Below are 20,769 nucleotides of genomic sequence, written 5' to 3' on the forward strand. Positions count from 1 at the left end.
GAGGAACGTATCAGAGGCCAAAAGTTGTGGTTACTTATGTGGCTGGGTCCTCCCAAGAACTGTACTTCCTAGGAACACATCTCTGCCCTGGTTTTAGAAGGAAAACTTTGTCATTGGTTCTTTTAAGGGGTGATTCCCTGACTGTGTCTTTATGTAGAGCTGGAGTTGAGATCCTTTATACCTGAATCATGATCTCTCAGTCAAGAAGCAGGCTGTAGGATATTTCCCCCATATATTAATACTATTAATGGAAAACAGCTTTGTTTGTTTGTTTGTTTGAAAGGGTGTTGGAAACCGAATCCCTTCACTGGTCTCAAATTCAGGAAGATCACTTCCAAGACAAGTGTTCTCTATTGAACCATTTTCATTTTCCCAGTGAGGTCACCACTTGCCTCCCTGGGAGGCCTCCCACATAGGGGAACATCACACCAACTTGCTCAGCCCTGGAGATCCTATCTGGCTGCCCTGGCACGTGTCCCAAGTCTGAGACATGGTGAGAGCAGATATGGCTCCTCCTTGTCTCACCCACAAAGATGTGAATCTCAGCACTTTGAGTGATGGTTTTGTGGTTTACACATGGTGAGAAGTGCTTACGGCAGCAAATGAGCATTGTTTTATTCGAGGCGCTTCATAAAACACAAATGTCAGGTTTAAGGCTGCAAAAACTTTGAGGAATTTTCCATTTTCATCAGTATTGCTTTGTTATACATTACCATAATGATTAGCATCTGGAAAATTCTAGGGACCAAAAGCATGAATATTCTACATATCACAAAAATGCAATGTTATATCTATACCTAGATACTATTTTTTTATTATTTACACCACCACCACTGCCAGCACAGAAAACAATACTGCCTATAGTTGCATAAAAATGTCTCCTTTGTATTTCTCAAGATTCTACTTACAGAATATTTTTCTAAATTAAGAAATCTCTCAAAAATTATAAGTTGTCCTCTAAATTGAAGTCCATGAGACATAAATCATTCATGCTTCAGTCTTGTTTAATTATATAACCTGCTTTTTTTTTTCCTATCATCCTTCTGAGAATTGGCCCCTAGGGGATTGGAAATTTTTATCAGAAAGGAGTGGGGTGGAGATTTGGGGTGGGAAGGACTTGAATTGGGAAATATTGGACCATATCATAGGATCCTCGCAGTCTTCCGAGTTTCTCTTGTTCAAAATATCCTTTACTTAAAAATGTATGTCCTGTATGTAAGCCAGTCTGGAGTATAATATGTGGTTACATTAATACACACAGGAGGATAGTCACTTAAAACAAACACCCAGTCAGGCTCTGGAATTAAATTTAAGTAGTGGTAAGAGAGCAGTTCCAAGTGAATGGTTTATTGTTTAGTGTGTGGCTCCTAAGGGGATTTCAAGCTATTGGTAACTGTGACTACAGAGTGAGTCAAAAAGTAGGAGGGGGAAAGTGGTGTCCTAACTTCTGAGACGCTTATAGGCAATAAACATGTAGCATATTCCACATCTCCCTCATCCCATGATAAGGTCTGTCACCCTTTTACATTGCCCTGTTCAACACTCTCTCTTGGGTTGTTTGATCCATCCATTAATATATTCACCCATCCATTCATTTATTCATTCATTCTCAAGCAGTTAGAAATTATGATTTTTAAATGGCAAACAACAGAAGCTGACTTTGATTAACTTAAAATTAAAAAGGGATGTAGTAGAAAATTAACAGGGAACTGAATAACAAAGCTGTGATAGTTTGCAGATATGACCATATTTTTCCACTCTCTCTGCATCCACACCCTTTGGAACATGACTTTACAACTCCTCCTATCAAGAAGGAGAACCTAGTTTTCACCCTCTTCAATCTAGGCTGGTCCTATGACTTACTTTGGCCAAAAGAATGCAGTGGAAATGGTGATATACCCAGTCTGAGCCTAGGCCTCAACAGGTCCTGTGTATTTCTATTCCCTTTCTTGGAAATCTGCCCAGCTGCATGTGAATAAGCTCAGGCTAGAATGCTGGAAAACAGCAAGACTCAGCTGAAGCCACCCTAGACCAGCAAGTTTCCTGTTCACCAACAGTCAGTTATAGTTGCATGTATGAATCTCTCCAAGACAAGAGAAATGCCCAGCCTAACCAAGTTCAAGTTCAAATTGCTGGTCTCTAAAATTTTCAGACAAACAAATAGATATTATTTTATACTACTAAGTTTTGAGATTATTTGCTACACAGCAAACACTCACTGATACAAAACCTTGAGAAGAATAGAATCTAGGAACCAGGGCACTTGTAGCTCTTCTAGAGTGCTGCCACCAGGTAACATAGCTCCAGTTGTCTTTTATTCTTTTTGAGTCCTCTTCATTCCTGGGTACAAAAAAAATTGATTGGTCTATCTTGGGTCATATGCCCTCCCTTAGGATAGGGATGGAGTCCTCTGGTTTAGTAGCTTTGCCTAAACCACAAGGAGCAGAGAAAGGACAGTTCCTTAAAGGATAGTAGCAGCTGCTATTTCCATGAATAGGGAAGAAGAGGTCCTGTATAGACAAAGCATATGTCTGCTATAAGCATTTACACTGTGTACTTACTCAGGGAGAGTAAGACATTCACTTTCAGCAAGGAAAGTCCTGGTCTTTTAAGGAGTCAGGTAAGCAATGGTGTCAGGCAAGTAACAGTGTGGTTACTGCTGTCACAAAGGGGCCAGAGATAGCTTTGAGAGCTGGAGGAGGACAACTAACCCAGAATGAATACCAGGATGATTTTTGGGGAGATGGTATTGGAACCGCGCTCTGTGAGATAAATAATGAGCTAGGTGAAGGACTAGCAGTGGTAAGGGACACAGGAGGCCTTTTTAGGCACTCGGATTTTAGCATGAGTGAAAACCTGGAGGGAGAGTCTTCATCTGTCACCACGGGCCAAGTATAAACCATGTTTATGCCTGGTTTGGCCTAACTTCTCTAAAAAAAAAAAAAAAAAATGAGATAACTCAATTCACAGACTCTACTAGTTCCTACTGTTTTATCTCCTCCAGTTCTCACACTTGTTATCATTGGCTTGGTCCTTGTAGGTACCTGAGTTTGCCACTCTTAGCTAAGGCCAGAGAGCATCACTTGTGGTTACAGTGGTAGAGAGGGTATGAGAAGGTAAGGGAGAAGGGCTTGAGGCTGAATAGGTAGTGGGGAATTATGGAGAGCCTGGTATGCTTGCTAAGAAACATGTACTTTCTCCTATAAACAATGCAGAACTATTACAGGTATTTGAGCAAGGGTAGTAGTCATGCTCAGACTTCAAAAGGACCAGTCTGGTAGCAAGTAGAAGATGGATGGCAAGTGCAACAAAGGAGGCAGGTAGAACAATTAGGAAGTGATTTTTGTTTTCTAGACAATAAGTACTGGCTTCCACCAAAGGGCGTGGGATGAGGAAATGGTGAGGATGGGATACATCTTTTCATGATGTCCTCCAGGGAGATCTGGAGATGCTGGTTGCTTCTATCTTTAAAAACTACTGTTGTTTCCTTAGAGCAAAGTCATAATTTAAAAGGCCTTTTGCATCTGATAACAGAACTTCCCTTTGTCAAAATGAGACACACCTGTTCTGGAGAAACTGGCGATAAGCTTTAGTCTGCATGATGCCGAGACACAAAATCCCTCCTCCGTCTTGCTAGGAAAAATAAACGACTCCCCTGGACCAAATCAACTTGCCAGAGACCAGAGCAGTTTCCACACCACTTAGAGTCATGGATGGAGGGCTGTCAAAAGTGGGCCCCAAACTAGAAGCAGATGGGAGAGGATTCTTGCCAGAGACATCATCCAAACCTCTTGCTATTCAGTGATCAGAGGTTGAATGTTTAGAGAAAGTGCATCTGATGCCCTATTCACAACTGGATCAACTGAAATAACAATGAAAGGCGGTGTCTGCCTCAGGGGGGATAAACGGAACAGCTGCCAGAAGATTCGTGTTTGCCTTCTGGGGAGAGGGTAACGGGAAGGGATACTGTCCTTACTCAAAAGGGTCTGGACAGAAAGCAAAGAGAAAGCATTGATTTGAGAGTTCTTTTTCCATATCATAGAGTAGGCATGACAAGGAGGATGTATATAAGTTGGGATGGTGAAGAAAAAGTATGAATTTACGTTGGAGAGAGATAAATATTTTGTTACCTAGTTTTCTTTCTTTCTTTCTTTTTTTTTTTTTTTAAAGTATCAGCAATTCAATTAATATGTTGCATGTCTGTTACAAGCATGAGAAGTTATAGCACAGTGTATGACCCTTTTAGTCTGGTTGAGAAGCCCAGACATTTGCATGGAAAAATGTCAGTAATAATACAAGGAATAAAGGCTAATGGTGCAATCAGAACCTATTGGTGGTGATAAAAGGAGAAGGTGTTTACGGGAAGCGATTTGGCAACAAATCTCAATTTTAGACTTGTTTTTAATCTCCAGATGATGCCACTGAGTCACAGAGCTTCAGGGAAAGGATTGAAAGAAGGTGTACATCGGAGAGATCTACAGTTTTTTCTCCTTACTAGGAGATCTTGCCAACACGATGTGTTCACAATCCATTATTTGCTTTCCATAAATCTTGAAATTATATTGTCAATTGCACAATTCGATTGTATTTTGGTTTCGCATGTGTATGCGAAATTAAAGCATTGGCTTGTTAAATGAAACATTTCAAATACATTGCACATTTTATAATTCTGTTTTTCCATTTTTCTATTTTTATTTTTATTTTTTACTAAACTAGGCAGCTGCAGGAAATGAAAGTGAATCTATTCACCCTTGACAGGCAAGATCTCCTGATTTCCATGCAGGAGAAGTTAGAGCACTGTGTGATGAATTGCCAAATAATAGTGATCACTATTTATCAAAGACCTATAATGAGCCAGTTACTTTACTCATATCTTTTAAAAAGTGTTTACAAGAAAGCAAATGCATTTATAGTGGAAACTACAGAAAAATCAGATGAGAAAGAAAATAAGCAACCTGCAATACTGTGGGATATCCCATTCCTGGAGCCCTTCTAAAAGGCAACCACATTGTCTCAGAGTCTTGACACCTCACAGTTGGGTGGCGACAACACTGCTTCGCTCTGGTCAGTGGGGCTGAGAGAATGAGGGGAAGGTGAGAAGACACTTTGCAAGGGAATGAAGTTGAGAGAGGTCTTGGTGATCCTGGGCACTGCTGGTCAGCAAGAGAGCCTAGTCCTGAGGTACCAGCAAGGGCAAGGGACCCAGAATAGAGATGGGGAGGATCACTGGGGGACTTTTTGCTTTAAGCTGGCTAGCCTTTAGAAAGCACCCCCAGACTTTTTTGTCCAACATTCTGTTTCCCTAGTGAGACGTCTTGGGCTCTGCTAAGGTATCAGTCCTGCTTTGCTCAAGGATGACAGTCTGGGTGTGAGATGCTGTGGTAACCCCTTCTGCCTAGGAGACAGACACCTGGCTGGCTGTGCCATTGTTGGGTCCAAAAGAACAGCATCTGACCTGCCTTTCCTTCATGATGTTGTTGCTCTTCTGATGGCTTTATGGTATTTACCTTATGTGTTTCTCTTCCCCAGGCCTGCCAAAGGTCAGGGTGAAGTGTTTTCCCTGGTGAAGATATCTCCTTAGCCTAGTGAAGATATCTGCTTTCACCAGAATCATTCTCAGGAGGGGTGTAATTTAAAGACAATAAGATGCTGTGTTTAGAGCAGGGCCTCCATGAGCCCTACATATTCTGACTTTTGGAGGCCTTACCATACCACATATCAAACATGCTAACGACACCCATATCCCACATTAAATATACTTTTTGGCTTCGAATTCTTTTTGTAAGGGCCTTTATATTTGTGCTTTAGAAATTACTTGGCTCTATGTAACTTTCATTTAATTTATGATTGGCTGTGAGTTCCCAACAATCACTGTGTGTACTTAGGGGAATGTGTGAAGTGAGAAAATTGAATCTATAAATTGTATTAGATATAATGAAATCTTTATGAATATTAAATTTTAACAGTTAATGAAGTTGGCATGTTGGTGCTTTTTTGTAGACATTTAATTAAACATTTATTCATTTTAATTTTTATTGTTTTCTTTTGTAGTTCTGGAGCCAACAACTATTTTTCTACCTGAGGCTTATATATTTTCTAAGCCCCTGAAAAGCTCTTAGCTCTGGGATCACATTGCACTGATGAAATTTTGATGAAACAGTGCTTCTCAAAGATTTTGGCTTCAGGACCCTTTTAAAATTATTGAGGATTCCAAAGATTTAAAAATTACTGTGGACTTCAAATATTAATTTTAAAAAAATTTTAAATATGGGTTATATCTGTCAGCATTTATTGTAGTAGAAATTATAACTGAGAAATTTTAAAATCACTTATTTACTAGTGAGCTGACTGCATGTTACATAATTAACTTTTTAATGATAAATAACTGTATTTTCCTCCCAAAACTGTAGTAAGAACAGCAACATTTTTATAAATCTCTTTAATGTGTGACTTAACAGAAGATAGATTCTCATAATCTCTTTGGCATTCAATGCGTTGCCATAGATTGTTTTGGTTGCAGTATAGGAAAAAAATTTAGCTTCATGCAGGTATGTATTTGGAAAAAAGAGATGCGTTTTAATAGACTTTTTTTTTTTGATACTACATCAAAACTTGACTGCCAGTTTTCTTAAAGGTAGTTGTAATATAGAATCTGAAACTATGCAAATGAAATTTTCATACTATGTTACCTTAAAAGTCATTGGCCATGTTATGCTTTGAATCAACGTTTACCTGTGTGTGATTTTGCAATATGATACAGTGAACATTTAAAAAATATTGGTTCACTGAATTATACAGATCCTTATATACTATCAAAGGATCACATTCTTTAATGCCAGCACAGATCTAATCAGAAAAGTCTTAATATATTAGGAAACTGGTGAGTTAACAGTGACATATATATTTTCTAAAGTTTTAATTTTCACATGAAAGTTCAGATGTTACCATTGGCAACAAACATGGTCAGCTGTTTCCTTCCTTCCTTCCTTCCTTCCTTCCTTCCTTCCTTCCTTCCTTCCTTCCTTCCTTCCTTCCTTCCTTCCTTCCTCTCTCTTTCTCTCTCTCTTTCTTTTCTTTCTTTCTCTCTCTCTCTCTCGATGGAGTTTTGCTCTGTCACCCAGGCTGGACAGCAATGGCGTGATCTCAGCTCACTGCAACCTCCGCCTCCCAGGTTCAAGTGATTCTCCTGCCTCTGCCTCCCGAGTAGCTGGGACTACAGGATACACCATCACACCCGACTAATTTTTGTATTTTTAGTAGAGACGGAGTTTCATCATGTTGGCCAGGCTGGTCTTGAGTTCCTGACCTTGTGATCCACCCGTCTCGGCCTCCAAAAGTACTGGGATTACAGGTGTGAGCCACTGCGCCCGGCTAAGCTGATTTCTTTGAAGTAAGAGGCTCACTTAGTTAAGTTTTGAGAACATGTCTGCCAACTACCAGAGTCTGAACACCTATAGTTTCTCTTTTGTTCTTTCAAGTAGAAATGGTGATCTATGAAGACTGAGCTTAGTTCAGATTGCAACAACTCTGCAGGTGCCTTTTCTTTGAGACAACTATGGTAATTGGACATGCCTTATGAGTTCTTCCTGTTTCCTCATGCAGAATCTTAAAAAGATGTTTGCATGCTCAAGGGTTAAAATTTAATAAAATTAAAAATGATTCTGCTTCATCAAAGACATGCTTATATAAATAGCCACATTTTTCTACCACAAGTGGGTGGCATTGAAGAATTCAATGACTACTAGTGCAGTTTGGTGCACTGCCTTGATTTGTTCTATGGTGCTGGCAGCTTTCCCATCAGCAGTGCAAATGTAAATACAATGGAAAAGGTGAACACTGTTTTATTGTTTCTATGAATATTGTTTTGACCTTGTAGATCTCCTGTAAGGGTGCTGGGAACCCAGAGAGGTCCACAAACTGCACTTTGAGAACTGCTGGGATACCCAGCCCTACAGTAAGCACATAATAAATGTTCAATCAACTGCAGCTAAGACCCTATTCTGTTTACTTTTCTAGGCATCATTTTTCTGTTTTTAAAAATAGGATTAATGTTACTTCACAGGGCGATTGTGGAGATTAAATGCAGGAAAGTATGTAAAATGCTTACCATAGTGTTCAGTATATAATAAATGTGCTATGAAGATTCAGTATTATCATTAATATTAATATTACTAATAAAAAGTTATTTAAAAACTTTTCCTGCAGAGCACCAGCAGGGTTGCTTCACATTTCTACTGCTAGTGCTTGACTGGAGTCTCTTTCCTATGGAGACTTTTAAAGGCAGTGGTACTTCTTTTCCCTTTTTATCTTCATCCTTCAAGCCAAGGCTGCTGCTGCTGCTGCTTCTGGGGATTTGCTCCTGCGTACTCTGGGAAAAGGGCCCCAGCCAGGAATTCCCACTTGTTTGAGAACCACAGAAAGCTGCAGTCATTTTTTTTTCCCCAGCCTTCGTAATCTAGTCTAGACACTCTGAGGAGGTGAAGGATATAATTACAGCTTGAAACACTTCACATGCACCAGCAATGCAGCTCCTCCCGCACATGTGTGATTCAAGCCCCAAGAGGGCAGTGAAATCTGATGATTCACTTGTCTAGATAAGCTGGGAGTGAAACCCTAGCGGTCCAGGGTCCAGTTGCCTTTACCACATGGCACCCCTAACTTGCGACCAGTTTCTCCATTCGGTTCAGTTGAATTCAAAGCAGCACTTGGGCCTCGAGGTCTTACTGAAAGCGTGCCGTTTGTGTACCACACTGTGTCAGCTACTGTGCTGGTTATTCACTCTTGGCTATCCCAGTCTCATTTCTGCTTTTCTCTGGGCTGCTCAAAGGCTGACCTTCGTGGATGGCATTTCCAGGCTCTTCTCCTTTCTGGTCTCCAGTTGGAGTCCATCTCTGGCGAGTACTGGCAAGAAAGAGATTGGAGGGTCATAGGAGAAACAGGTTGGTGCCACCTGACTAATTGTATAGCTGGTCTGCTCTGGCTAAAACTTCTGTTGGGAGACCCCTCTTCCACTGTTACAGCAGGCTGTAGCTCTTGTCACAATCTGGTAATAACATTTTCTCCCTTTGTCCCTTTCAGGGTGGTAAGAGCCTCCCTCTGTGGCTAGTCCCTGGCAAGCCGCTACCCCTGCTGTTCCCTTGTGCTGCCTGCCCAGACCGCTATAAATATGGCGTTTGTTACATCCTTTCCAGTTAACCCTTTGAGTGTGCCATCTGTTCCCTGGCTGGACCCTACTGACACAGACAGAAAGCTGCCTTGAGAAATTTATGGTCTACTTAGACTAGTTATCCCAAGCACTAGTCAGATGCATACCATCTTCACAGCTGTTAAAGCCAAGAACCAGCTCTACTATTACTATGCACTTAACACTTCTGCTTAACTTGATTAACTTTTTAACCATAGATTATTTAATTCAGATAAAAAAAGGAAGGGGCCGGGTACGGTGGCTCATGCCTGTAATCTCAGCACTTTGGGAGGCTGAAGCGGGCGGATCACCTGAGGTCAGGAGTTTGAGACCAGCCTGACCAATGTGATGAAGCCTCATCTTTACTAAAAGTACAAAAATTAGCTGGGAGTGGTAGCATTCGCCTGTAATCCCAACTACTCAGGAGGCTGCGACAGGAAAATCACTTGAACCTGGGAGGCAGAGGTTGTGGTGAGCCAAGATCGCGCCATTGCACTCCAGCCTGGGCAACAAGAGCAAAACTCCATCTCAAAAAAAAAAAAAAAAAAAAAGAGGGAGGGAAAGAGAGAGAGAGAGGACTTTTGTCACCAACTAAGCAGGAAATAAATATACTTGCTGCCATGGTCTGAATGTTTGTGTCCTACCAAATTTGTATGTTGAAATCCCAGCAGGTAAGGCCTTTGGGAGGTTATTAGGTCATGAGAGTGGAGCCCTACTGAGTGGGATGAGTGCCTTCATAAAACACACCTCAAGAGTTAGGTTGTCTCTTCCACCCTATGAGGATGCAGTGAGAAGGTGCCATTCATGAAACAGGAGATGGGCCCTCCCCAGACAGTGAATCTGCCAGTGTCTTGATCTCGGATACCTCAGCCTCCAGAATGGTGGGAAATATATTTCGGTTGTCTATAAACTACCTAGTTTATGATATTTTGTGATAGCAGCCCAAATAGACTAAGACATTTGCCAAAAATATAAGAAGAGGGTAACAACAAATCACATGAAAACAAAACAGTATTGCTAAACCCCAGCACAGCATCATTGTGGTTAAAGAGCACCTGCTCTGTATACACTGGCTTGGTTTGAATCCTGGGTTCTCCCACTTTCCAGCCAAGTGACCACAAGCAAGTCACATAACTCTTCTGTGCCTCAGGGTCTTTATGTTTAAACTAGGAATGAGTCTGTCTACTTCGTAGAGTTGTGAGGCTAAGTGAATTAATATGTGTAAATATATGTAAAGCGCTTATAACACTGCCAGGCACACAGAAAGCACTGTGTGAATTTACGTTTTTTTTTTTTTTTTTTTTTTTTGAGACAGAGTCTTACTCTGTCACCCAGGTTGGAGTGCAGTGGCATGATCTCAACTCACTGCAACCTCTGCCTCCCGAGATCAAGCGATTCTCCTGCCTCAGCCTCCCGAGTAGCTGGGATTACAGGTGTGAGCCATCACACCAGGCTAATTTTTGTATTTTTAGTAGAGATGGGGTTTCACCATGTTGGCCAGTCTGGTCTCAAACTCCTGACCCCATGCAATCTGCCCACCTTGGCCTCCCAAGTGCTGAGATTACAGGTGTGAGCCAGTGCACCCAGCCAAGTAACATTATTTTTTTATGATCATGATGATGATGGTGATGATGGAATTACCTGACTCAGGCTCTGAGCTGGAGGGTTATTAGCTAGAGGAGAAAGACACATCAGCTCCAGACTGAGGCTTTCTCCTAGTGTAATCAGTAGAGTTTGGAGAGAACTGAAAATAATAAACTTCCTTACCACGTGCTTCGGTGTCATTTGTTTCTCTGTTATCATCCAAAATTATTGATATTCCACAAAAACTTGCCTCAGGTCCAACAGGGGAGCACGTCCTTTTGAGAAATGCAGGGAAACAATGGTTACACTACAGCAAACAAACAACAAGCAAGGTGGAAGAGGCGGCACAGAGAAAAAACCAGCGACAACCTCGGGGGTGGAGAGTGAGGAGGAAGCTGTTGGCCAGGTTGATCAGAGTCTGAGTTAGGGCTGGAAAATTGGCAGACAAAGGGGGTTCTTGGGGATTAGAGGAAATAGCTTGTTTGAAGACGGTGAGGGGGATGAGTTAACAACAGTAAGGTTAGGAAAGAGCAACATTCACAAAGAAATAACTTCCACCAACAAAGAGACAGTAAAGGCTTATGAAGAGCTGCCTAGAGAAGCGGTTCTCCAAGGGTGGTTCAGAGAGCTACCTCATCGAGACCTGGCAACCTGTTAGAAATGCAAATTGTCAGGCTTTATCCCCAGACTGACTTAATCAGAGACTCTGGAGGAAGATTCCAGCAATCTGGAATTTGATAAGCCCCCATGTGATTCTTACACATGTCAGAGTTTGAGAACCACTGGCCTAGAGAAGGTTGGGAAAGTATCAACAGCAACTGAGCTTGAGATTTTGTGCCCAATAACAGTAAGAGACGTTTACTGAGCACTTTCTATGCACCGGCAATTGTGCTTATTATTTTACCTGCTCTAGCTTCTGTAATCCTCACAGCAACCCTGAGAGATACATTATTATGCCCATTTTACAACTGAGAAAATTGAGGCTTATGTTGAAGTTTAATAACCATTTGTTCCCAAGGCAATGGAGCCTAGAGTAATGAGACAATTAGGTGGTAGAAAGAAAGGCAGAGGGCAGACTGGAACAGACTGTTGCTTTGTCTACAGCAGCTTTGTCTGGTAGAACTTTCTTTTTTTATTTTTTTGAGACACAGTGTTGCTCTGTCACCCAGGCTGGAGTGTAGTGGCATGGCCTCGGCTCACTGCCTCCTTTGCCTCCTGGGCTCAAGCGATCCTGCCACCACAGCCCTCCAAGTAACTGGGACCACAGGGGTGTACCACCATGCATGGCTAATTTTTGTATTTCTAGTAGAGACAGGGTCTTGCCATGTTGCCCAGACTGGTCTCAAACTCCTGAGCTCAAGTGATCTGCCCACCTCAGCCTCCCCAAGTGCTGGGATTACAGGCATGAGCCATGGCACCCTGCCTGGTAGAACTTTCTATAATGGTGGAAATGTCCTGTACTTGTATGGTCTGATATGATGGCCACTAGCTGTATGCAGATAGTGAGTTGACTAGTGTGGCTAGTGTGATGGAGGAGCTGAATATTAAATTTTATTTAATTTTAATGAATTTAGGTGTAAATAGCCATGTGCAGGGCAAGTCTAAATTCATAGAACAAGTAGGTTCAAGGGCAGAACTTCACCTTAGGTCTGTCTGACTCATGAGCTATGGTCTTTTCTACTATTGCTCCTAATGTAGAGCCATTCTTGTCCATTGTCTGAAAAGAGCTGGGATCCCTTTCTGGCCAAGTCCCTATGAAATTACTTCATAGAACCAGAATGGCTCTCTGAGAACCCTCTTCCTTAACTGATCAGTATGGTTGGAGGGAAGGCATAGAAAAAAGCCACAACAGACTGCCCTCAAACTGTTCCCTATTATATGAATGACAGCTGACCGGTGGCTTTCAGGGCAAAGAGAGTGCGGGTTGACCCGCTTCTTCCTTAGCCTTTACTGTGTTCCTGGTGCCCTTTATGTCAATATTAAACATTGGATGGACCAGCCAGAGACCCCAGGAGATACCCTGGAAAAGATTTTTCTAAGCTAAATGCCAGAACTTGAGCATGTTTTTTTTTTATTTGCTTGATTCTCCATGGAGCTGATGGAACATTGAAAACTCCTGCTCCCAGGAATTCTTGGCCTCATCAGCCCTATAACTTCTTCAGATCCACCCCCTGCCTTTCTTTCCACCATCCAATGACCTCATTATTCTAGACAAGAGGTTGGCAATCTTTTTTCTGTGAAGAGCCAGATAGTAAATATTTTAGGCGTTATGAGCCATATAAGGTCTCTGTTCCATATTCTGTGTATGAGGTTTTTTTTTTTAGACAACTAAAAATGTAAAAGCCATTCTTAATGCTCATGCAAGATTTGGCTTACCAGCTGTGATTTGCTCCCATTCTAGGCTCTCTTGCCTTGGAAACAAATGTTTATGAAACTTCAAGAAGCACAAGGATCTTAAACCCCAGATTCCTGTGCTCTCAGAAGACTGTGATTTCGTGGGGTTGGGCTAGGGTGTAGGAATGCATGTTTTAACAAACATTCTAAGTAACTGTTCTCATGCAAGTGGTCTGTAGTCTACCTTTTAAGAAATGCTGTTACAGGTGGAAGGGCTCTTAGACTCGTTTAGTGACCAACCCCTGCATTTTACAGATTAGGGAATTGAGGTCCAGGGAAGGGAAGTAATTTGTCCCAAGAGTTATTGAGTTAAGGCCACAAAGTATCTGTAGGAAGATCCCACTGCCCAAGGCAGGGCAAGGAGATGGAGACAAACTGGATCATCATTGATTTAGCCAAGGGAACAAGCATCCCCTGAAGGTGATCATACTGGTGCATTTTCAACAAAATTTCCTTTATGACTTAAGCCAGTTTGAATCAGATTCCCTGTTGCTGGTATGTGAAAGCACCCTAACTGATACAGACCCCTCTTGTTACCAGCCTTCTTTGATCCATCTCTTTTGAGAGAACTATCTTTGAAGAAATACTCCCAAGGCCTCATCCAAATGTTTAATCCTTTAAATGTCAAGGCCTTTGTAACGAATGGGGTAGGTTACACACCTCCCTGCACCTGAAGGCAGAGTGTATAGAGTTGAAAGTGGGCCAGGCCCGGAATTGGGAAATTTGGCTTCTATTCTTGCTTCTATCATCATATATCTGTTTGAAATGGGCAAATTACCTAATTTCTCTGTGCCTGGCTTTCTCATTTGGAAAATGAAGGGGGTGGAAAAAGCCATTTTTAGGCCCCTTTGTCCTAGGTATTATCATTGCATTTTAATTGTTGACACTACTTTTCTTGATTTTCATAACTTGTTCCTTGCCTGTTTCTCTCACTCTCTTTCCAGAAAATAAACACACACAAAAAATGACAGCATTGACTGTGGGCCAGTCTATTCTTTCCTGGCAGAAATTATACCCCTGAAGAGCTCATATATGTTTGCATTTGAATCAACAGCCCTCAAAGGTTTCTCTAGGGAATGTGAACGTTTCCTTCCCAGTTTGAAGAATGGAGCTAATTGATACAACATAGCTTTGTGTCAGGTGGAAATACATTTTTTTTTTCATTTGCTAAAAAATAATCAGGCTAGTCAGTTAAACTGCAACAACAATTAAAAAAACGCACTGGTGCCTTAATTTAGTGGTGCTGATGGAATAAATTACCTGTGTCCGGCACTCCAGGGAGAGCAGCCACCACGTCTTGGCAGGTTTTCCTTTTCACTGAGGGAGGGAGGACATTACCTAACTTCTCCTTCAACATGTTGTGACAGGAGCCAGGGAGGCCTAGGTAGTTACCACATTCATGTGAAATCATTCTTGTTTGGGTTTCAGTAACGTTTGTTCTTTTTTCTTTTAAACCCGAATGCATTACGTGTTCAAAGCATAAGCTTATAGCTTTACTACAAGAAAATATAGTAAAGCAAAAAAAAAAAAAAAACAAAAAAAAACACACACACACACACAAAGCAACACAAATCATCCTGTAAGTTCACAACCGAGAGATGACCACTTGTAGTTTTTTAATTGTTTTGTTTCAACAACTTCTTTTCTAATCACCAAAGCAATAGAGGCCCAATGCTCAAGCAAACACTGAAGAGGAAAATGAATCACAGTGAATCCTACAGCCAATGATAGTCACATAAAGTCTTTGAATAAATACCCTACCCCGCTATGGCCTCCCAGCTTGCTGCCTTTCCTCGCGTTTTTGTCGTTCCCATTCTCCAGGATTTCACGTTCCGTGAACTGAAGGCATTGGGCCCGGCAGAGAGGCACCAGTATATTTGTTTTAGTGCTTTGGAAAGATGCCTCCCTGAGGTCTGGACCCCAGGGAGGGTCTGTGCACAGGAAAACCAGCTCCACAGAAACATACAGCCACCATGACTCCCCCTGCCCCTCCCCTCATTAAAATTTAAACAGTGTGACTGGAACTCTCCCCCAAAAAGTTTTTCAAATTGGTGTGGATGCCAGCTGTACTCACAGGCAGCAATATCACCTAAAATTTTGTTGTTTGATTTGCAGAGTTAGTTTCTGATGCCATAATGTCATCGATCACCTTTCTCCCCAAACTAGTTCTCTTTTCCTGATCTTTCTTTCTTTTGCCAGAAACCCCATCATTCTCTCTAACGCCCAGGATCCACATTCTCTGGTCCCATCTTTTCTGCCTTGAAAAAGGTCTGGATATTTTCTTACGAGGTGATCAAGAGTAGTGGAAGAAACTTTCCATTGACTTTGGAGTCAAACTGACTTGGATTTAAATTCTACTCTTGCTGCTTACAAGCCTGTGAGCTTGGATGAATCAGTTTACCTCATTGAACCTCAGTTTCAGCTTCTGTAAAAGATAATAGCACACATTATGTGTTGAGTGTTTACTATGTGCATAATACTCTTCTTACTGCTTTATATATATTAACTTATTTAATCCTCACTACTACCTTATAGGTATCATTATTCTCATTTTACTTGACAAAGAAATTGGCCCAGAGAGATTAAGTCACTTACCCCAGGTAACACAACTGACATTCACACTCAGGTGGTATGTTACCAACCATGCCTCTATTTGGCCCTCTGTTGAGGGAAGTATTTCCTCTGAAGGGTATGATAAAGGTTGAATGAGAGTTTATATGTAGTATGTATAGCAGAACCTAACCAATTTATGTGCTTCGCTTTTCTTTAAAAAAATTGTTAAAAATATTTTTCTTTCTTTCTAAATTTTATCAACCTTGTCCCTTTTTTTTGAGAGAGGGTTTTCAAATGCTAATAGTCTATACATTTTCAATGGTCAGGTCACAATAACACAATTGTATACTGTATAGTTTGACCCTGTGTCCCCACCCAAATCTCATCTTGAATTGTACTCCCATGATTCTCCTATGTTGTGGGAGGGACCTGGTGAGAGATAATTGAATCATGGGGGCAGTTTTCCCCATACTGGTCTTTCGGTAGTGAATAAGTCTCACGAGATCTGATGCTTTCTTTTTTTTTTTTTTTGAGACAGCGTCTTGCCCTGTCACCTGGCTGGAGTGCAGTGGCGCAATCTCGGCTCACTGCAACTTCCGACTTCCTGGTTCAAGCTATTCTCCTGCCTCAGCCTCCCGAGTAGCTGGGATTACAGGCACGTGCCACCACACCCAGCTAATTTTTGTATTTTTTAAGTAGAGACGGGGTTTTACCATGTTGGCCAGGATGGTCTCAATCTCCTGACCTCGTGATCCGCCCACCTTGGCCTCCCAAAGTGCTGGGATTACAGGCGTGAGCCACCGTGCCTGGCCAATCTGATGGTTTTATAAGAAGTTTTTGCTTTCACTTCTTTCTCACTTCTCTCTTGCCACTGCCATGTAAGGAGTGCCTTTTGCCTTCTGCCATGATTGTGAGGCCTTCCCAGCCACGAGGAACTGTGAGTACATTAAACCTGTTTTTCTTCCCAGTCTCTGGGATGTCAGCAGTACAAAAACAGACTAATACATATACTATGAATTTACTGTGTTTCAGGTACTGTGCTAAATATTTTAAGTGAATGATTTTTACAAATCCTCATGGTAGCCTTGTGAGTATGCACTGTAGTACCCTCATCCCATGGAAGACATGATTCTTCCCGGTGTGGTTAGGTAACACTGCCAAGGTCAAGCAGGGGAGAGACAAAGCCAAGATTCAGACTGAGGTTGCTTCATTTCAGAGCCTGAACTCTTAATCGCTTTTGCTAAAAAATATCATTATTCGTGGTATTAATGCCTTTCCAGGGGTAAGGAGTGAAGTTGGGCAGAAATAGATAAGATCCTCTTTGAGAGATTATCAAATGGTCATCCAAAGCGGTATGACTGCTCTGGCGTCATTGATAAGGACTACTGTGACATCTGGGGGAAGGGGCATCATTGCAGGGCCTGGAGTCTGAGACATCGGATGGAGCAAAGCATCGACCTATGGGTGAATGCATTCACAGGGTCTTGATAATGTGGGTCCCCTAGCCTTGTGCTTGAATATACCTAGGGAGCTACCCTGATGAACACTGGGAAGGAGAAGACTTTCAGATATTTTCTTAGCACAGGGGACCAGAATGTGGGGATTTGGGGTATAGGTGGTGGGATTAGGAAACAGAGTTAGAGGAGTGGAGTTTGGGATGCAAGGTTTTTTGTTTTTTTAATTACTGTAATATTTCCTGTGCCTAGTGTGAGGAGTTGGGGGAAAGTAGTTAAATGTATAGAGCCCCTACTATGTTTCCAGATGCTTTCTGTATGCATTATCTCTTTTGAGCTTTATAATAATTTTTTGAGGCAGGTAGTACTAGGACTAGCTCCATTTTTGTAGATGGGAAAACTGAGGCTGAGAAAGCATAGATTATTTGTTTAGGATCTTGAAGAAATAAAATGGCTGAGCTGAAGTTTGAAATCAGATCCTTGTGACCCCAAATTCCCTTAGGGCCCAGGAATAAAATGACACCACTCTGATTGAAAGCTAACAACCTATACCAGTGATGTATTGATATGGTGCTGTTTCACTGAGAAAAAACTTAGTGACCAGTGCAATCAAAAACACAGAGTAAAGGGGCAAGACTAGTCCTCCTGTGGATAAGAAATGGAATTCTTGACATGTCTACACTGTTTGTGAAAGTGAGTATATTTGTGATTTTGTTCCAGAAATTACTAGTTTTTTTTTTTTTTAATTGATAGAGCAGAGAACATTCTGAATAAATGCTAACAACTGCATTTGGAGAGCAAAGTAAGGTAGTGCGATGTGGTGACCTTGGTTGCAGTTGTTACCGTGGCGGGTGTCCAGGTTCTTGGCATCTTGAACAAATAATTGGACAAAACACACAAACAAAGCAAGGAAAGAATAAAGCAACCAAAGCAGAGATTTATTGAAAATGAAAGTACACTTCACAGGGTGGGAGCAGGCCAAGCATAGGGGCTCAAAACCCCCGTTACAGAATTTTCTGGGGTGTAAATACACTCTAGAGGTTTCCATTGGTTACTTGGTGTACACCCTATGTAAATGAAGAGGAAGAAGTAAAGTTACAAAAAAGTTACAAAGTCATTTACTCAGTGTATGTTCTATGTAAATGGAGAGGATATTTCCTGTCATAGCTGAAGTGTTTCCATTTGATTTAGTTCTAGGAAGTCAGCATGAATCGGCCTTATGTTCCCTGCCTCCAGACCCTACTCTCCTGCCTCATAGGGAATGACCGCACAGAAAGGCATTTTTTTTTTGTTTTTTTTGTTTTTTTTGTTTTTTTTTTAAGTTGGAAGTTTCTTTCAATTCAAACTCTGCCTGCTTTTAGATGGCTCCTCCTGGAACTATGCCTCAACACCTCTCCTGATACTTGGATACTTTTCCTCTGACTGGTGAGACCTCCATCTCTGATTCCATCTGCAGTCATTTGGGTGCAGTTCAGCCCACAGGATTAGAAAAATCCATGGCCGGACCAGCAAGATCTGGCCTGGAGTGCTGGTCAGTGACTTCTGTGACCCACCATCCCCTTGAGACGGACAGACCCTGGGCCTCTTCACCCTCCTCTCTTCTTTCCTGGAGAAGCCAACTCTTTCAGGTTGGGCTGCTTCCTAGAATTTCTTGGTTTACTTAGTTCCAAGTGAGACGGGAGGTGGAAAAGGGGGACAGCTTCCAAGTTCTCCTGGGGAGAGCAAACTCAGGGCCATATCATCCTTTGACCACAGACAACCACTCATGGAATTTTTCCTGATGTCTGTGTGGTTCTCAAGTTTCCCAACCTGTTCACCCTGAGCACTTGGAGTTGGCTTTTGAGCTCAGAGAAAATACTCACTGTTGCCAGGCCACCAGTTTAGCCTTGGGGAGCGATGACTAAATAAATAAGGGGACCCCGCCCCCAACCTTGTTAGTTTATTTTTACAGATCGGACTTTCCACGAATGCTGCCCAGAAAGCCCACAGAAAGGACTGTGGGGTGGCTGCTGTGGCTGTGCATGGCAGCTGGGGACTCCTTCTCTGACCCATTTAAGTCACACTATGATTGATGATCAGAATGGAAGGAAAACAACTGCAGATGGAGAGTCAGTGGGATAATCAAAACCAACACAACCTGTTCCTGGTGTCTGTCCTTGCCTGATGTTGAGGGGGCACTTGAAGTAGTACAGTGGTTAAAAGCACGGGTTATGGAGTCAGAAAAATCTGAGTTCAAACCCCAAGAGCAGCAGTTAATGATTGGGAGACTTTGAGTAGATTTGTATCATTCTTCTGAGCCTTAGATCCTTGAGGGTGGTGGGGATAATAATACCTTCCTCTTAGTGTTGTTCTGAGGATTAAATGAGATAATACAGGGGGAAGTACATACAGCAGAGCTTGGCAAATAACCAGTGCTCCATCAGTTGCAGCTCCATCGCAGCTATTTGTTGGCTGCGATGATTTTGCGATTATGTGAAATACTCGGCACAGTATCTGGCACAGAGGAAATAATAAATGGTAGCTATTTCATAGGATTATGGAATGTCAGGGTTGGAAGGAATCTTGTCTGAAGCCAAATTACTTTTATCTTCTCCTTTTACAGATGAGGATCCTGAATACCAGAGGGGGCCGCTGACAGGTCCAGGATTACACTCTTAGCACCTAGCAGAAAGAGGATTCACTACATCGTGCTTCCTGACATCTCTCCCTTTGAAGAGCAGTCAGACTCCTGCTTTGCTCTTCAGACTTAGTTTGGGGGTTTAACAGGTGAGGTTGCTGGGGGAACTCTTTTACAACATCTCTCTGAAAGAATCCAGGCTGCCAGTTTCATTTGGTTTGGGAGTCAGTAGCATGATGGAAAGACAAAAAAACACAACTTGACATCTGAAGAAATGGGTTCAAATTTTACCTGCAACTTACCAGTTCTGGGGCCTTGGTTCAGCAATTAAACTCCCTAAAACTCAGTTTTTTCTTTTGTAAAATGGGGTTATGAACAGTACCTACTTCGAAATGTGTTTGTGAAGATTAAATAAGTTAACATAAAGAGTTTAGAAGAGCGTCTGGCATATTGTGCTCAGTAAGTGTTTATTTATTGCTGAATAAACCAGTAATTTACTTAGTATTAATAATTAGCTATTACTAATTAAACTAGTATAATATAGTAATAAATTATTACTAAAGATCAGGTTGCAAAACTTAGTGCTTAGGAACTCATTTCCTGCCTCCAGCCAATTTTGTGCCTCAGTGACAGGGTTGGTGGCCTTGGTCATGAGACAATGGGAAGGCAGTGCTGCCCGCAGGTAGAGGGTTAACACAGGAGTTTCCAGAATCGAGGGACAGCAGGGGATTGGTTTGGAATGCTGGTATGGATTTGGGGTACAGATCCGGATGCCTGGACTTTCTCTGTGGCTGGTGGCCTTGAGAGACACGTGTTACATCATTCTTGTTATTTATTTTTTTGTCACTGGAGCAAAGCAGAGGCTTTTCTTGGTTCAGTCAGGAGTCACGAGCAAGGACAAGCAGAGAAGCTGACCAGCTGTTGGGAGAATTCAGGCTGGAGTGGGCTCAGTGCCCAGGCCTTGCAGCCTGAGCTAGGGAGGA

At 41.9% G+C, this 20,769-nt stretch overlaps 1 long non-coding RNA gene across 1 annotated transcript; it reads left to right on the forward strand.

Annotated features, from left to right (window-relative positions):
* Nucleotides 1-18,474: 18,474 nt before the first annotated feature.
* On the forward strand, nucleotides 18,475-20,214 carry LOC112607112. The gene is made up of 2 exons (XR_003115739.1): nucleotides 18,475-18,594; nucleotides 19,772-20,214. It is a non-coding gene; the product is annotated as an uncharacterized LOC112607112 (long non-coding RNA).
* Nucleotides 20,215-20,769: the final 555 nt, after the last annotated feature.

The sequence above is a fragment of the Theropithecus gelada genome, chromosome 14, assembly GCF_003255815.1.
Source record: "Theropithecus gelada isolate Dixy chromosome 14, Tgel_1.0, whole genome shotgun sequence".
Classification (NCBI taxonomy): Eukaryota; Metazoa; Chordata; class Mammalia; order Primates; family Cercopithecidae; genus Theropithecus; species Theropithecus gelada.